Raw genomic sequence first — 17,180 nt, 5'->3', positions numbered from 1 at the left:
TCCCAGAGCCTGTGAAAGTCTCTTTTCTTGGTCTGGATAGAATGAGCCAGTCTCTGATCCTTCATCATTTTAATGATTAACTTCAGGTTTACAAGCTTTGCAAAAAGGGACTGCCCAGCGCTGAGAGGAGGCCGTAAGGACAGAGTGGGGCACTCCTTTGAAATCTGCCTTATTTATACAGAATTCTAAGACATCTAGTCACTAGGTGAGTTCCTACTCACTTCCAGAACAATCCTCCATGCTCCCTGGATCAACCCAACAAATAAGGGCAGGATTACAGTTTGTCACTATGCTTCCTCATACACCCCAAGGACAGAAAACACTTAGGCTCTAAAGCCAAGCTTATTTACTGAGGAGGCAGAGGAAAGGAAAGAAGCTGTGGTACTCACCGCCCATCCATCCAACGGTCATCTTACGGACTGGGCCTAGATTTAACTAGTAAGAGATGGAACACCCCTGGCTCCTCTTGACCTTTACTTTGATTCCCCAGCTGCACACTCCAGTAGGACCCATACAAGGGAAGCTGAGGAGTGGAGCCTCAGTGCAGCATCTGAAAAAGCAGAATGATGCCCCCTTAATTCTAGCATGTACCTCAGATGGAGGTCTTTCTCCTATACTTCTGTCATTAAAGCAGACTTCTGTCATTTACTCACCCATCCCCCCATAAGCAACCGCTTTCCCTCCTTCCGCCACCACACACACACACACAAACACACACACACAGAGAGTTAATACATAAGAAATGGAATAATTTCCTATTGTTTCCACTATTGTGTCTTAGTAAATTTTTTTTTTTTAAAGACTTTTTTATTTATTTATTTGAGAGAGAATGAGAGACAGAGAGCATGAGAGGGAGGAGGGTCAGAGGGAGAAGCAGACTCCCCGCTGAGCAGGGAGCCCGATGTGGGACTCGATCCCGGGACTCCAGGATCATGACCTGAGCCGAAGGCAGTCGCTTAACCAACTGAGCCACCCAGGCGCCCGTGTCTTAGTAAATTTTTAAAAAGTAAATTTTTTTAAGTAGAAGGAGAAAGGAAAGGGGAGGAGGAAGAAGAGGAGGAAAAAGAAGAGAAGGCAGGAGGAGGGCGAGGAGGGAGAAGTAGATGGAGGAAGAAAAGGAGGAAGGGGAGAAAGTGTTGTGGGTAGGTGTCAGGTCTTGTCTAATTCCATCCTACATTACCCTCTTCATTCAGTTCAGTATTTGTAGAGCACTTCCTGTCAGGGCACTGTTCAAAGCACTGGAGACCAAGCCAACAAGATCAAGAGCCCACCCTTATGGAATTTCTATTCTAATGGAGCAAGGTAGTTAATCAATTTTTGTAATCAAGCTATAATTTACTATCAGAAAGGGATATGTTTTATAAAAATACAAAGCAGAGTAAGGAGATTGGGTATGAGCACTGGGTTCAGAGAGCATTCTGCTTTACCCAAGATGGAGAGGAAGGCCTTCCCTGAAGAAGCAACATTGCAGAAGAGCCATGAACGAGGTTCAGGAACCAGCCAGGAAGCTGCATAGAGGAAGAACGTTCCAGGCCCAGGGTCTGAGGTAGAGCCTTTCGTGTGGTGATCTTGAGGATCTCTCGTGCAGGATCAGCACACTGAAGGGCAGTGATGGGGTGAGTGGTGAGATATGGAGTCAGAGAAGTAAGCATGGACTAGATCAGGAAGGGCCCTGAAGCATATAATTTTCAAATGCATTCCAGCTGTTGTGGGAAGCCATCTGGGTAGTTTGAGCAGAGGAGCGTCACGGTCAAAATGTTTTAGAAGGATGATTTTGACTGCTATGTGGACAGGTTCTGTGGGGTGACAAGATGGAAGCAGGGAAATGAATTTGAGGGCTACTGTAGCTGTACAGGAGCAACCAAGGGTGGATGAGGATTAGGGTAGACAGGAGTGGCAGCATTGAAGATGATGAAATGTCAAACCTAAGAGTGACTCGAAAGTAGTGGCCTGGTACACGGTCCTGCCATTTACTACTATAGAGGCAATTGAAGGAGCCCGTTCGGAGGGGGGAATGAGTTCTTTTTGGAATACACTAGGTTTGATATGCCCATTGGACATCCAACAGAGGCAACAGTTGGGTGTATCTCAGTCTAGAGTTTGAGACATTGGGACTGGAAATACAAATCTGAGTCATCTGCTAAGAAAGGCGATTTAGGAGTATGGGTCTAGCATGTGAGTAAAGAGAGAAGAGCAAAGGTCTAAGAATCTGGCCTTGGATGCTACACCATCTAGAGCAAAAAAAAAAGGAGCCAAAAAAGTAGACTGAGAGCAGTAGTCAGTAAACATGGTGTTCTGGGAGCCAAGTGAAGAAGAGTTTTCCTCAAGGAGAGTGTGATCAAGTGGGTCAAATGCTGTTAAAAATAAAAAGGTAGGACTTGGAATGACCGCTGTATTTGGGTGTATGGTAGCCATTGAGTTGGGCCCTGACATGTGTTTTTTTAATGGAGTGGTGATGCACAAAATTCTGATTTGAGAGAGTTTAAGAGAATAAGAAAATGAAAACAACTAGTGTAGACAAGTCTGAGATTCACTGTAAATGGGAGCAAAGAAACTGGGCAATAGTTAGGAATTTAGAGTCACAGAAGCTTTTTTTCTTATGGAAATTACAGGGTGTTTGTATGCTGATGGAAAGATTCAGTAGAGAGGGAAAAGGTGATGACACAGAAGACAGGAGAGAAGTTTTAGAAAGTCCTTAGAGGCCTCCACTATATAAGCAGTGGAGTTGACAGTAGTCAGGAGCCCACTGCGCATCCAGAGGTGGAGGGGAGGAAGGGTATCTGGGTTGGGTAGAAGATTCCATATGGGAAGATATAGAGGTTCTCACTGGATTGCTACTTTTTTCTCAGTGAAATAAAATATGCAGGCTGAGGAAGGAGGGTTGGTGGTTTGAAGAGAGGAGGGCTGTGGACAGGGAGTTGGGGAATGCTGGGCAGCCTGCCAGAAGATCGTGAGCACAAATGTCCCCAAACATTGCAAACCCAAATTCATCATCCCATGACCTCCATGATTCTCTTCCTAAGGTGAAATAACAGTATTTTTAAAGAAATTCTATTTGAAAACACACACACACACACGTTTCTTACTCTCAAAATTTACAATGCTTTCTAAAGGAGGTATGGATAATGATTGGACCCAAACTCCGAAATAAGGATTATTTGTATTGAACTATTGGAAAATGTATATATTTTATGAGAACAGGGATTTGTATTCCCACTGCCTAGCACCTAGTTAGTAAACTGAAAATATAGTCATTGAATAAATGAATTGTGATAGCACATACATCATATAACTACTGTACAGGCATCTAGCTAACGGTCAGTAATAACAGAGTGTCCCAAAAGTCAAGGTGATGTTTTAAGCTTCATAACTTTAGAAGTATAAATGCTATAAGCCTACAAAAACATCCTGTGAAAGTTAAATTATTTATATTTCTTATATCTTTACATAGTTTTGTGTATTTTAAAAAATAAATGTTTAATTTTAATCTTTTGTTTCAATGTCACATTGGCAGGGCCTGAAAAAATTAAATTATTTATTATTTAAAATTCATAAATCACAATAAGAAAATAAGAAATGTAAACAACTCAACTTTCAAAGGATGTTTTTGTAATTTCATAGCATTTACACTTTTGAAGTTCTTTTTTTTTTTGGTGGTTTTTTTTTATTTTATTTTATTATGTTATGTTAATCACCATACATTACATCATTAGTTTTTGATGTGGTGTTCCATGATTCGTTGTTTGTGTATAACACCCACTGCTCCATTCAATACGTGCCCTCTTTAATACCCATCACCAAGCTAACACATCCCCCACCCCCCTTCCCTCTAGAACCCTCAGTTTGTTTCTCAGAGTCCATAGTCTCTCATGGTTCATCTCCCCCTCCGATTTCCCCCCTTCATTTTTCCCTTCCTACTTTTTTTTTTTCCTAACATATAATGTATTATTTGTTTCAGAGGTACAGGTCTGTGATTCATCAATCTTACACAATTCACAGCGCTCACCATAGCACACACCCTCCCCAGTGTCTATCACCCAGCCACCCCATCGCTCCCACCTCCCACCACTCCAGCAACCCTCAGTTTGTTTCCCGAGATTAAGAATTCCTCATATCAGTGAGATCATATGATACATGTCTTTCTCTGATTGACTTATTTCGCTTAGCATAATACCCTCTAGTTCCATCCACGCCATTGCAAATGGCAAGATTTCGGGGCTTTTTGATGGCTGCATAATATTCCTGTGTGTGTGTGTGTGTGTGTGTGTGTGTGTGCGTGTGTGTGTATACACCACATCTTCTTTATCCATTCATCTGTCGATGGACAGCTTGGCTCTTTCCATAGTTTGGCTATTGTGGGCATTGCTGCTATAAACATCAGGGTGCATGTACCCCTTCGGATCACTACATTTGTATCTTTGGGGTAAATACCCATTAGGGCAATTGCTGGGTTGTACGGTAGCTCTATTTTCAACTCTTTGAGGAACTGCCATACTATTTTCCAGAGTGGCTGCACCAGCTTGCATTCCCACCAACAGTGTAGGAGGATTCCCCTTTCCCTGCATCTTCACTAACAAATGCCGTTTCCTGACTTGTTAATTTTAGCCATTCTGACTGTGTGAGGTGGTATCTCATTGAGGTTTTGATTTGGATTTCCCTGATGCTGAGCAATGTTGAGCACTTTTTCATGTGTCTGTTGGCCATTCGGATGTCTTCATTGGAAAAATATCTGTTCATATCTTCTGCCCATTTCTTGATTGGATTATTTTTCTTTGGCTGTTGAGTTTGATAAGTTCTTTATAGATTTTGGACACTAGCCCTTTATCTGATATGTCATTTGCAAATATCTTCTCCCATTCTGTCAGTTGTCATTTGATTTTTTGACTGTTTCCTTTGCTATGCAAAAGCTTTTAATCTTGATGAAGTCCCAATCGTTCATTTTTGCCCTTGCTTCCCTTGCCTTTGGAGACACGTCTAGCAAGAAGTTGCTGCAACCGAGGTTGAAGAGGTTGCTGCCTCTGTTCTCCTCTAGGATTTTGATGGATTCCTGTCTCATATTTAGGTCTTTCATCCATTTTGAGTCTATTTTTGTGTTCAGTGTAAGGAAATAGTCCAGTCTCATTCTTCAGCATGTGGCTGTCCAATTTTCCCAACACCATTTGTTGAAGAGACTGTCTTTTTCCATTGGATATTCTTCCCTGCTTTGTCAAAGATTAGTTGACCATAGAGTTGAGGGTCCATTTCTGGGCTCCCAATTCTGTTCCATTGATCTATATGTCTGTTTTTGTGCCAGTACCATACTGTCTTGATGATGACAGCTTTGTAATAGAGCTTGAAGTCTGGAATTGTGATGCCACCAGCTTTGCTTTTCTTTTTCAACATTCCTCTGGCTATTTGGGGTCTTCTCTGGTTCCATACAAATTTTAGGATTATTTGTTCCATTTCTGTGAAAAAAGTTGATGGTATTTTGATAGGGATTGCATTAAATGTGTAGATTGCTCTAAGTAGCATAGACATTGTCACAATATTTTTTTTTCCAATCCATGAGCATGGAATGTTTTTCCAATTCTTTGTGTCTTCCTCAATTTTGTTCATAAGTATTCTATAGTTTTCTGAGTACAGATTCTTTGCCTCTTTGATTAGATTTATTCCTAGGTATCTTATGGTTTTGGGTGCAATTGCAAATGGAACTGACTCCTTAATTTCTCTTTCTTCTGTCTTGTTGTTGTGTATAGAAATGCAACTGATTTCTGTGCATTGATTTTATATCCTGCCACTTTACTGAAGTCCTATATGAGTTCTAGCAGTTTTGGGGTGGAGTCTTTTGGGTTTTCCACATAAAGTATCATATCATTTGCAAAAAGTGAGAGTTTCACTTCTTTTTTGCCGATTCGGATGACTTTTATTTCTTTTTGTTGTCTGATTGCTGTGGCTAGGACTTCTAGTACTATGTTGAACAGCAGTGGTGATAGTGGACATCCCTGCCATGTTCCTGACCTTAGGGGAAAAGCTCTCAGGTTTTCCCCATTGAGTATGATATTCACTGTGGGTTTTTCATAATGGCTTTTATGATATTGAGGTATGTACCCTCTATCCCTAAGCTGTTTAGAGTTTTAATCAAGAAAGGATGCTGTACTTTGTCAAATGCTTTTTCTGCATGAGAGGATCATATGGTTCTTGTTCTTTCTTTTATTAATGTATTGTATCACATTGGTTGATTTGTGGATGTTGAACCAAACTTGCAGCCCAGGAATAAATCCCACTTGGTGGTGGTGAATAATCCTTTTAATGTACTGTTGGATCCTATTGCCTAGTATTTTGGTGAGAATTTTTGCATCCATTTCATCAGGGATATTGGACTGTAGTTCTCCTTTATGTTGGGGTCTTTAGTTTTCAGATCCAGGTAATGCTGGCCTCATAAAATGAGTTTGGAAGTTTTCCTTCCATTTCTATTTTTTGGAACAGTTTCAGAAGAATAGGTATTAATTCTTCTTTAAATGTTTGGGAGAATTCCCCTGGGAAGCCATCTGGCCCTGGGTTCTTGTTTGTTGGGAGATTTTTCATTGCTGCTTCAATTTCCTTAGTGGTTATGGGTGTGTTCAGGTTTTCTATTTCTTCCTGATTCAGTTTTGGTAGTTTATACGTCTCTAGGAATGCATCCACTTCTTCCAGATTATTTAATTTGCTAGCATATAGTTGCTCATAATATGTTCTTAAAATTGTTTGTATTTCTTTGGTGTTGGTTGTGATCTCTCCTCTTTCGTTCATGATTTTATTTATTTGGGTCCTTTCTCTTTTCTTTTTGATAAGTCTGGCCAGGGGTTTATCAATCTTTTTGATTCTTTCAAAGAAACAGCTCCCAGATTTGCTGATCTGTTCTATTGTTCTCTTCTTTTCTATTTCATTGATTTCTGCTCTGATCTTTATTATTTCTCTTCTCCTGCTGGGTCTAGGCCTTATTTGCTGTTCTTTCTCCAGCTCCTTTAGGTGTAGGGTTAGGTTGTGTATTTGAGACATTTCTTGTTTCTTGAGAAAGGCTTGTATTGCTATATACTTTCCTCTTAGGACTGCCTTGCTGCATCCCAAAGATTTTGAACAGTTGTGTTTTCATTTTCATTGGTTTCCATGAATTTTTTTAATTCTTCTTGATTTCCTGGTTGACCCATTCATTCTTCAGTAGGATGCTCTTTAGCCTCCATGTATTTGAGTTCTTTCTGACTTTCCTCTTGTGATTGAGTTCTAGTTTCAAAGCATTGTGATCCAAAAATATGCAGGGAATGATCCCAATCTTTTGGTATCAGTTGAGACCTGACTTGTGACCTAGGATGTGATCTATTCTGGAGAATGTTCCATGGGCACTAGAGAAGAATGTGTATTCTGTTGCTTTGGGATGGAATGTTCTGAATAGATCTGTGAAGTCCATCTGGTCCAGTGTATCATTTAAAGCCTTTATTTCCTTGTTGATCTTTTGCTTAGATGATCTATCCATTTCAGTGAGGGGGGTGTTAAAGTCCCCCACTACTATTGTAGTGTTGTCAATGTGTTTCTTTGCTTTTGTTATTAATTGGCTGATAGAATTGGCTGCTCCCATGTTAGGGGCATAGATATTTACAATTATTAGATCTTCTTGTTGGCTAGACCCTTTAAGTAGGATATAGAGTTCTTCCTCATCTCTTATGATAGTCTTTGGTTTAAAATCTAATTTGTCTGATATAAGGATTGCCACCCCAGCTTTCTTTTGGTGTCCATTAGCATGGTAAATGGTTTTCCACCCCCTCACTTTCAATCTGGAGGTGTCTTTGGGTCTAAAATGAGTCTCTTGCAGACAGCATATTGATGGGTCTTGTTTTTTCTATCGAATCTGATAGCCTGTGTCTTTTGATTGGGGCATTTAGCCCATTTATATTCAGGGTAACTATTGAAAGATATGAACTTAGTGCCATTGTATTGCCTGTAAGGTGACTGTTACTGTATATTGTCTGTGTTCTTTTCTGGTCTATGTTACTTTTAGGCTCTTTCTTTGCTTAGAGGACCCCTTTCAATATTTCTTGTAGGGCTGGTTTGGTGTTCGCAAATTCCTTTAGTTTTTGTTTGTCCTGGAAGCTTTTTATCTCTCCTTCAATTTTCAATGACAGCCTGGTTGGATATAGTATTCTTGGCTGCATATTTTTCTCATTTAGTGCTCTGAATACATCATGCCAGTCTTTTCTGGCCTGCCAGGTCTCTGTGGATAGGTCTGCTGCCAATCTAATGTTTCTACCATTGTAGGTTTCAAACTTCTTGTCCCGAGTTGCTTTCGGTATTTTCTCTTTGTCTCTGAGACTTGTGAGTTTTACTATTAGATGTCGAGGTGCTGACCTATTTTTATTGATTTTTGAGGGGGGTTCTCTGTGCCTCCTGGATCTTGATGCCTATTTCCTTCCCCAAATTAGGGAAGTTCTCTGCTAGAATTTGCTCCAATATACCTTCAGCCCCTCTCTCTCTTTCTTCTTCTTCTGGGATCCCAATTATTCTAATGTTGTTTTGCTTTATGGTATCACTTATCTCTCAAATTCTGCCCTCGTGATCCAGTAGTTGTTTATCTCTCTTTTTCTCAGCTTCTTTATTCTCAATCATTTGGTCTTCTATATCACTATTTCTCTCTTCTGCCTCATTTATCCTAGCAGTTAGAGCCTCCATTTTTGATTGCACCTCATTAATAGCCTTTTTGATTTCGACTTGGTTAGATTTTTAGTTCTTTTATCTCTCCAGAGAGGGATACTCTAGTATCTTCTATGCTTTTTTCAAGCCCAGCTAGTATATTTATAGTGGTCGTTCTGAACTCTAGTTCCAACATCTTACTAATGTCTGTATTGATTAAGTCCCTGGCAGTCGGTACTGCCTCTTTTTTTTGAGGTGAGTTTTTCCGTATTGTCATTTTGTCCAGAGGAGATTAGATGAATGAGAGAACAAAATGCTAAAAAAAATGCTAAAAGGGTAACAATGACCCCAGAAAAATATACACTGAACAAATCAGAAGAGACCCAAAACCAGGGGGAAAGAAAGGAGAAAAAAAAAAGAATATGATCAGGCTGGTGAATATAACAGAGCCACACACTAGATTTTGGGTGTATTTTGGTCTGTTAGAAGAAATTGCCTCCCAAAATTTTAGAGAAAGAAAAACTTATATATATACAAAACTAAGGGTAAATATGATGAAGGGATGGAATATGACTGTAAAGATGAAAATTAAAAAAGATTTTTAAAAAGAAATTGATAAGAAGTTGGTTGAAAAAAGAATGAAAAAATTAAAAAAAAGAGAATGTGATCAGGTGGGAGACTAGGACAATGTCATACACTAGATTTAGGGTACATTTTGGTCTATTAGAAGAAACCATATCCCAAAATTTTAAAGAAAGAAAAACTTATATATATACAAAAAATAAGGTTAAATACAATGAAGAGATAGACTATGACTGTAAAAATTAAAAATTAAAAAAGATTTTAAAAGCGGAATTGATAAGATGTTGGTTGAAAAGGAAAGAAGAAAAATTCATCTAAAAAAATAGAAAAAGAAAAAATAAAGAAAATTAAAAAGAATTAACTTTGAAAGACTAAAGAATCATGGGGGAAATAGCCATGAATTCTATGTGCAGTATTCCCCTACCGCTGGCGTCTGCGGTTCTCATTGATCAGTAAACTTGGTCTTGGCTGGCTGTGCTTGCTGATCTTCTGGGGGAGGGGCCTGTTGCCATGGTTCCTAAATGTCTTTGCTGGAGGTGGAATTGCCCCGCCCTTGCGGGTCTGGGCTAAGTAATCTGCTCGGGTTTGCTCTCAGGAGGTTTTGTTCCCTGCAGGCTTTCTGTACAGCTTTGGGGGACGAGAGTGAAAATGGCGGCCTCCCAATCTCCGCCCTGGAGGAGCCAAGAACTCGTGGCCCAGCTCCTCAGTGCGCCCCCAGAGAAAAGCAGTCAGTCACTCCCATCTCCCCAGTGTCCGGCCGCACTCCGGACTCCCCCGGCCTGTGATTGAGCATTTCTATCTCTGGCACCCGACTCGGTGTGGAGTCTCCAAACCCAGCAGATCCCTGCAGTGCGCTCCCGCGCCACTCTTCCCAGGGGAGGAAGGGGAGTCTCCCCAGATCTGCCACTTGTTGGGTCCCTGCTGGAAGAGCAGTGGCCCGACTGTGCCGCAGATCACGGTTTATGGCAACCCCGAGCTGAGAGCCTGCGCCTCGGCTCCGTCTCTGCAGCCAGCTTCCCGGGTCCAATACCTGGGAGCTCTGCCACACTCAGGCACCCCCTTCTTTCTGTGACCCTGAGGGTCCTGAGACCACATTGTCCCATGAAGCTTCCACCCCTGCTTAGCCACTGGAGCAACGTCCCTCAGTGGAGCCGACTTCTAAAAGTTCTGATTTTGTGCTCCGCGGCTCTATCACTTGCCAGAAGCGGCTGACGGAGGCCCCCTCCCCCACCGTCTATCCTCCCAAATATCACCTAGGATTCACTTCTCCACACTTCCTACCTTCCAGAAAGTGGTCGCTTTTCTGTTCAGAGAGTTGCTGGTATTCTCTTCTTTGATCTCCTGTTGAGTTCGTAGGTGTTCTGAATGGTCTGAGAGCTATCTAGCTGTATTCCTGGGACCAGACGAAATTTAGGTCTCCTCCTCCCCCACCATCGTGCTCCTCCCCCCTACCCTTTTTAAGTTCTTAAAGCTGAAAACCACACTAAGATTTTTGGGACACCCTGTATATATGAGCCACAGAGAGTGGTGTGATGGAGCATATCAGTCCCCATTTCTTCCCCCTCTAGTCCAGTCTGGACCCTCTTCTAAAGGTCTTGCACAAGAGATGCCTCCTTCTTACCTCCCATTACTGGTCAGAGGTAGCGCTGGGCTTGAGCTTGGGTCATTCCGAGCGCAATCTTTGAGACTGAGGGCTGGGCTCTTTTGCAGGCTCTACTCTTGCTTCTCTCACTTATGAGTGTAGTTGTAATAATACTATTTAGTTGGGCAGTTCATACTTTCACTGTCATGGGTAACTTTCACTGTGGCTTGGTTTCCTGTGGGTCTTTATTCTTAGGAGCACCTGCTGTGGAGGCATGCTGAGCTTGTCCACCTTGAATCACAGACACTTGCATTTGGACACGTCTTTAGAGGGTGCCTGTCCTGACTCCCAACATCTTCGGGAGAGGGTCCTGCAGACTCTTACCAGTCCAGCAAGTACAGCTGGGGTTTTGTGAGGCTGTCCCAGGCTTAGGCAGCTTGAGTGCTTTAGAACAATGAGCATAAAGAATATCTCCTTCTAATTATCCCTCTTCTCTTCATTTAAACATCTTTTTTTCCTTTAATTGTTCTACTTCTGGAAAGAGTTCCAGAATCCCCATTCTCCTCCTTGGACACCCTATGGAAACTCTATGTCACACAGTGATGCTCTCGGTAAACCAGGTATCTACATGACTCAATGCTACCTTCTTCCATTTAGCACTGACTAATATAAGGTTGTGGTTAACTATTAAGTTAATTAATTCAAATATTTGGACAAGATTTAGTGAACTCTTATGTGTGCCTGGAATTTTGCAAGGATCCAAGGGCATAAACATAAAATGACATGACTCTGCCCCCTTACTACCAGAGTTTAAAATTTAGTTGGAGAAATAACATGTGAACAATGACTAAAATGCCATATGAGGATTATATAGTAAGTATGAATTAACAGCTTCAAGGAAAGTCCGGGTGCTATGTAATTTCCAGTCTTTCTTTTCCTTCCTCTACACCAGATTTCATGGAAGGTTGCTTCTGGGAATGCTTGAACTCTTTGAGGAGATTCGTAGAGTGCCCCCCTCCCCCTGGCACCCCCGGCTCTGGCTGTGGCAGTGCAGATTTCAGGAGGACATAGCCCTGATGTTAACTCCTTGTTCGCATGCTGGAATGGACCTGAAGTAAAGAAAGGCATGACATCTCATGTGAAATGATGGGGCAGAACCCCCGTGCAGGCCACTTGAGGATTTTTTTTTTTAAGATTTATTTTATTTACTCATTTGAGAGAGAGAGAGTGCAAGAGCGAGCAGGGGGAGGGGCAGAGGGAGAGGTAGAGAGAGAATCCTCAAGCAGACTCCTGCCTCCCCAGCAGGGAGCCCGACAGGACCCTGAGATCATGACCTGAGGAGAAATCAAGAGTCGGCCGCTCTACCGACTGAGTCACCCAGGCGCCCCCCACTTGAGGATTCTTCTCCTGGTCTGTTCTTGAGAAACAATTACTCTTGCCAAATTCAAGCCTGATTCTGATAAAGCCTCTAATTTTCTTTTTGCTTTTACAGGAACTGTAGAAATAGAGGAACGTGTTAAACAACATTAATTGATCGTAATACACCAAATAGAGAATGTGAGAAAAATCTGTGGACAAATGAACTAGTTTCTCCAACAAATAAATGAAAATAATAAAAAAGGGGGAAGAGGAACTTATACAACTCAACACAAGAAAAACAAATAATCCAATTAAAAATGGGCAGAAGACATGAACAGATATTTCTCTAAAGAAGACATACAGATGGCCAACAGACACATGAAAAGATGTTCAATATCACTCATCTTAAGGGAAATGCAGATCAAAACTGCAATGAGATATCACCTCACACCTGTCTGATGGCTAAAATCAAAAACACAAGAAACAAGTGTTCCCAAGGATGTGGAGAAAAAGGACCCCTCGTGCACTATTGGTGGGAGTATAAACTGGTGCAGCCACAGTGAAAAACTGTATGGAGATTCCTCAAAAGGTTAAAAATAGAACTACCCTATGATCCAGCAATTGCAATACTAGGTATTGACCCAAAGAATAAAAACCATGAATTCAAAAGATTACATGCACCCCTATGTTTATAGGAGCATTATTTACAATAGCCAAATTATGGAGGCAGCCCAAGTATCCATTGATTGATGAATGGATGAAGGAGATATGGTATATACACACATTGGAATATTAATCAACCATAAAAAAGAATGACATCTTGCCATTTGCAAAGACATGGATGAAGCTAGAGTATAATGCTAAATGAAATAAGTAAGTCAGAGAAAGACAAACGCCATATGATTTCACCCATATGTGGAATTTAAGAAACAAAACAAATGAGCAAAGGGGAAAAAAAAGACACTGAGAGGCAAACCAAGAAACATACTCCTAACTCTAGAGAATAAACCGATGGTTACCAGAGGGGAGGCAGGTGGGGGAATGGGTGAAATAGGCAATGGGGATTAAGGAGGGCACTTGTTTTGATGAGCACCGGGTGTTGTATGGAAGTGTTGAATTACTATATTGTACACCTGAAAATAATATTACACTGCATGTTAACTATACTAAAATTAAAATTTAAAAATTAAATTATGTAAGGCAAGTTCTGGAGCACTACTATACAGTATGATCACTATAGCTAACAATACATTGTATACTGAAAATTTGCTAAGAAGATAGAGCTTATGTTAAATATTCTTTCCACAGGTAAGAAGAATAATAATAATTATAATAAAGGGGGCAGGAGGAAACTGAGAGGTGATGGCCTTGAAGGTGATGATGTATTCATGGGTGTGTACTCATCCCCACACTCATCGAGTAATATACCTAAGTATGTACTAGCTTTTTACATGTCAATAATAATAACAATAATTTGATAAGACATTTCAGTAATTGACAGAAGCCTAGAAAAGCAGCCTCTTTGTTTGGGCCAGAGCAGACTACACATAGAACTGCATTACTTCTGTCACCTTCTTCCCCAGAGAGGAGAGTCTCTGCAGATTATATCCCTTGCTTTTGATCTGAACAGTGAGAACTGCAATATAAATAAAATACTTTTCAAACAATATCAGGCTGATACTGGAAAGTTACCAAAATAATTACAAGTGTATTATCCTAAAAAACACGCAAAATTGTGGCAAAGAGAGAAAACTCTTAATTTTCAAATAGATGGCATATGACCATGTTTTTTAACACTTTATAATTGAAATTTTGAGACATAAAAAAGTAAAAGAGAAAAGTAAAATGAAGAACCAAGAATCCACCACTCATATCCAACATGCTGTTAACAAAAGACGGACATCCTGGCTTCTTCAGTTCTCCATTCTCCTTATACCTAACTACAGTTTTTTTACACTTTTGACATTTTTTATAATTTTTTTTACTTTTTTTTAAAAAAATCCAGAAATATATTATTTCACCCACAAATACTTCTATGTATATCATTAAACATTACTTTATCAAGTAATTTAATGACAATTCCTTTATCAAGATATCCAAAATATCTTTATCATTGATGCATATAAAAATAACAATTATTTAATATCAAATAGAGAATCAGTGCTCAAATGTGTCCAATGATCTCAGTAAGGTTTGGCTTTTACAGCTGGTGCATTTGAATCCAGATCTAAACAGTGTATCTTTGTTTAGTTTGAATATGTCATATATTTCCACTTCAGGTTAATTTGGTGTGTTCTAGCATATGCCATATGGTGAAACATACAGGATGCACTCCTGTGTAGGAAGGCTCCTTTCACTCAGCATGGAGTTTTCGTGAATCCTCCATGCTGTTACCTGCTATCAAGATTTACTCCTTTTGACAGCTGAGTAGTATAAACACACCAGAGTTTGTTTTCCATTCCCTTATGGATGGACACCTGTGATTTTCCAGGTTTGGCCTCGTTTGAATAAAACTGCCATGAATATTCTGGTACAAGTGGCTTTGTGTACATTTCTCTTGCGTAAATACTTAGGAATAAAACTGTTGAATCAGGATAGGTATGTGTATAGTTGTATGAGAAATCGCATGAATGTATCTCAAAGTGAGAGACTTTATATTCTCAACTGAAGTTGAGGAGATATCCAGATGCTCCAGATCTCTGCTGACATTTCAGGCTTTTTCAACCTTATCCATTTTGGTGAGTGTGTCCTGGTATCTCACTGTGGTTTTAATCTTCCTTTTCCTGATGACTAATGATCTTTTTTTAATGTGATTATTGGACATTCATGCATCTTCCTTGTAAAAGGATTGTTCAAATGTTTTACCCGTATTTTATTGAGGAGTTTGGCATTTTATTACTGAGTTGTAGGACTTCTTCACTAGTCCTTTGTTAGATATATGTTTTGCAAATATTTTTCCTAGGCCTCGCCTTGCTGGTTCACTTGCTGAAATGTGCCTTTTGATGAGAAAAGGTTTGAAGTCTGTCCTGTGTCTTTTCATCTTTATGGTTTTTAAATAAAAGGATTTTCATTTTGATGGAGTCATATTTCTCAGTATTTTATGATTTTTAATCTTAAAAACTTCTTCATATCCCAAAATTATAAATAGCATCTCCTATATTTTTTTCTAAACCCTCATAATTTTGTTTTTAATATCTGGTGTCTTCAATCCATCTGAAATTTGTTTATGAGGTGGTTTGAGTTTAAGATCTCAGCCTTTTCTCTAGACATACAACCAACATCTCAACCATGCATATCAAAGAGGCTATTATCCTCCCTCTTCCCCTTATTTTCCCCTTCTGAATTCTCCTTCAGCTACCGGTTTCCATGGGTCTGATAAATGAGTATGCACTGATGAAGCCAAAATTCTTCTCTAGCCTATGGCGGCAACTCCACGGCCCCCTCTCCCTCAGCTGCACACACTCCCGTCCTCCAGCCTAATGGCAAATATTCCCATAGAGAGAGAAAATCTGACACTTCTTTGTCTCCACTGCTATCACTGTGCCAAGTCATCATTACGCCTGATTCAGACTTCGGCCTAAGCCTCCTGACTGGTCTTCCTGCTTCCACCATGATGCCAGCCAACAGAATGATCCTGTTACAACTTGTCAGATCATGTCATCCTTTGCTCTGAACCTCCAAACATTCCCATCACCAAATAAAAGGCAACTTTCTTACCGTAGCCTGCAAGACTCTCGTGGCCTGGGCACCCCCCCCTTTCCTCTCTGTCCTCCTCTCTTCCCACTCTCCCACTTGCTGGCCCCATTCCAGACCCATTAGCTTACTTCCTTGCTTCCTAGAATCCCAGGTTTCATTCTCCTGGGCTTAGCAGTGCCTTTTCCCACTTTCTGGAATGCTTTTCCCTTATATCTCGATGACCCACTCAATTGCTCAAATCTTACCTTCCCAGTAAGGGGTGCTTTATCTACCTTTTTAAAACTGAAACCTATGCTTCTCTCTACCCCAATCTCAACCCCTATCTCCTACTTTATTCTCCACAGCATTTGTTACCAGCTAACCTACCAGATAATTTACTAATTATGTTTATTGTTTATTATTTTTCCCCTCCATCTAGAATATAGGCTCCACAAAGGATCAGGGATTTTGCCTATTTATAATTGATGCTACTACCTCAAGTGGTCCTTAGCACATTCCAGATTCTTGATAAATGTGTTAAATTGATACTGATTGAATTAATAATGATTGAATGAACTGCCTGTTGAATATTACCTGAACCTTCCATAGGCTTCTCACACTATTAAAAATTGCACTTGTATTATTTTTGCCAAAACCACTCATGTATTTTGCCCACGAGAGATGACTAGAAGAGGCAAGGTTTTGTTGCAGTTCCCTACCTCACCTCCCTCTCCTGTCCCCATGTCGCTGTCCCCACCAGTAGCTGAGGGGCTCACGGTCTTGTCTTTGCCGGATTCACTGCAAAGTCTACCATAAGCCTCTTTGCCTCTGCGCCAGCTCCCATTTAGTTCCTCCCTTCTTACATAGCCACAGAGATGTTTCTAAAGTCTACATACAATCTTGCCCCTTGTTTGCTCACAATCCTTTCATGACTCTGCTCCTTCTCAGGGTGCTAGACAAATGCCTCATTATGGTATATAAGTTTGTCCATGACCTGCCCTGCTGAATCGTGCAGCAGCGTCTCCCAGCCCCTGATTCGGCCACTAGCCGCACCTGACTCCTGCCTGGTGCCCCGCCGCCCTCCTCCCCGGGTTCGTGACCTCAGTCCCTACCTGAACTTTTCACATACTGTTTCCTTGACCTGGAAATAGCCCTTCTCCACCTGGCTCCTTCCTCTTTCTTCTCTAAGGAGCAACTCAAATTTCCTTTCCTTCTATGTCAGGTTTAGTTTTATGTCCTTCTTGCCTGCTCCCATTACCCTCGCACTTGGCCTTCCAGTTGTAATTTTTGGTCTGCTCATCTGTCTTCCCCACTACATTGTAAACTTCTCTGCGGCAAGAGA

At 40.7% G+C, this 17,180-nt stretch overlaps 1 long non-coding RNA gene across 3 annotated transcripts in view; it reads right to left on the bottom strand.

Annotated features, from left to right (window-relative positions):
* Window positions 1-17,180, bottom strand: part of LOC116644187 — a 251,890-nt gene that overhangs the window by 151,414 nt on the left and 83,296 nt on the right. For 2 of the 3 annotated variants that reach the window (XR_004301717.1, XR_004301718.1), the window contains exon 3: window positions 390-550. The exons of the other annotated variant lie outside the window; for it this stretch is intronic. This is a non-coding gene — a long non-coding RNA (uncharacterized LOC116644187). The remainder of the gene's footprint in view (window positions 1-389; window positions 551-17,180) is intronic. 3 annotated transcript variants of the gene reach the window in all.

The sequence above is a fragment of the Phoca vitulina genome, unplaced genomic scaffold, assembly GCF_004348235.1.
Source record: "Phoca vitulina isolate PV1807 unplaced genomic scaffold, GSC_HSeal_1.0 scaffold29, whole genome shotgun sequence".
Classification (NCBI taxonomy): domain Eukaryota; kingdom Metazoa; phylum Chordata; class Mammalia; order Carnivora; family Phocidae; genus Phoca; species Phoca vitulina.
This window is presented reverse-complemented; position numbering and strand designations above follow the sequence as displayed.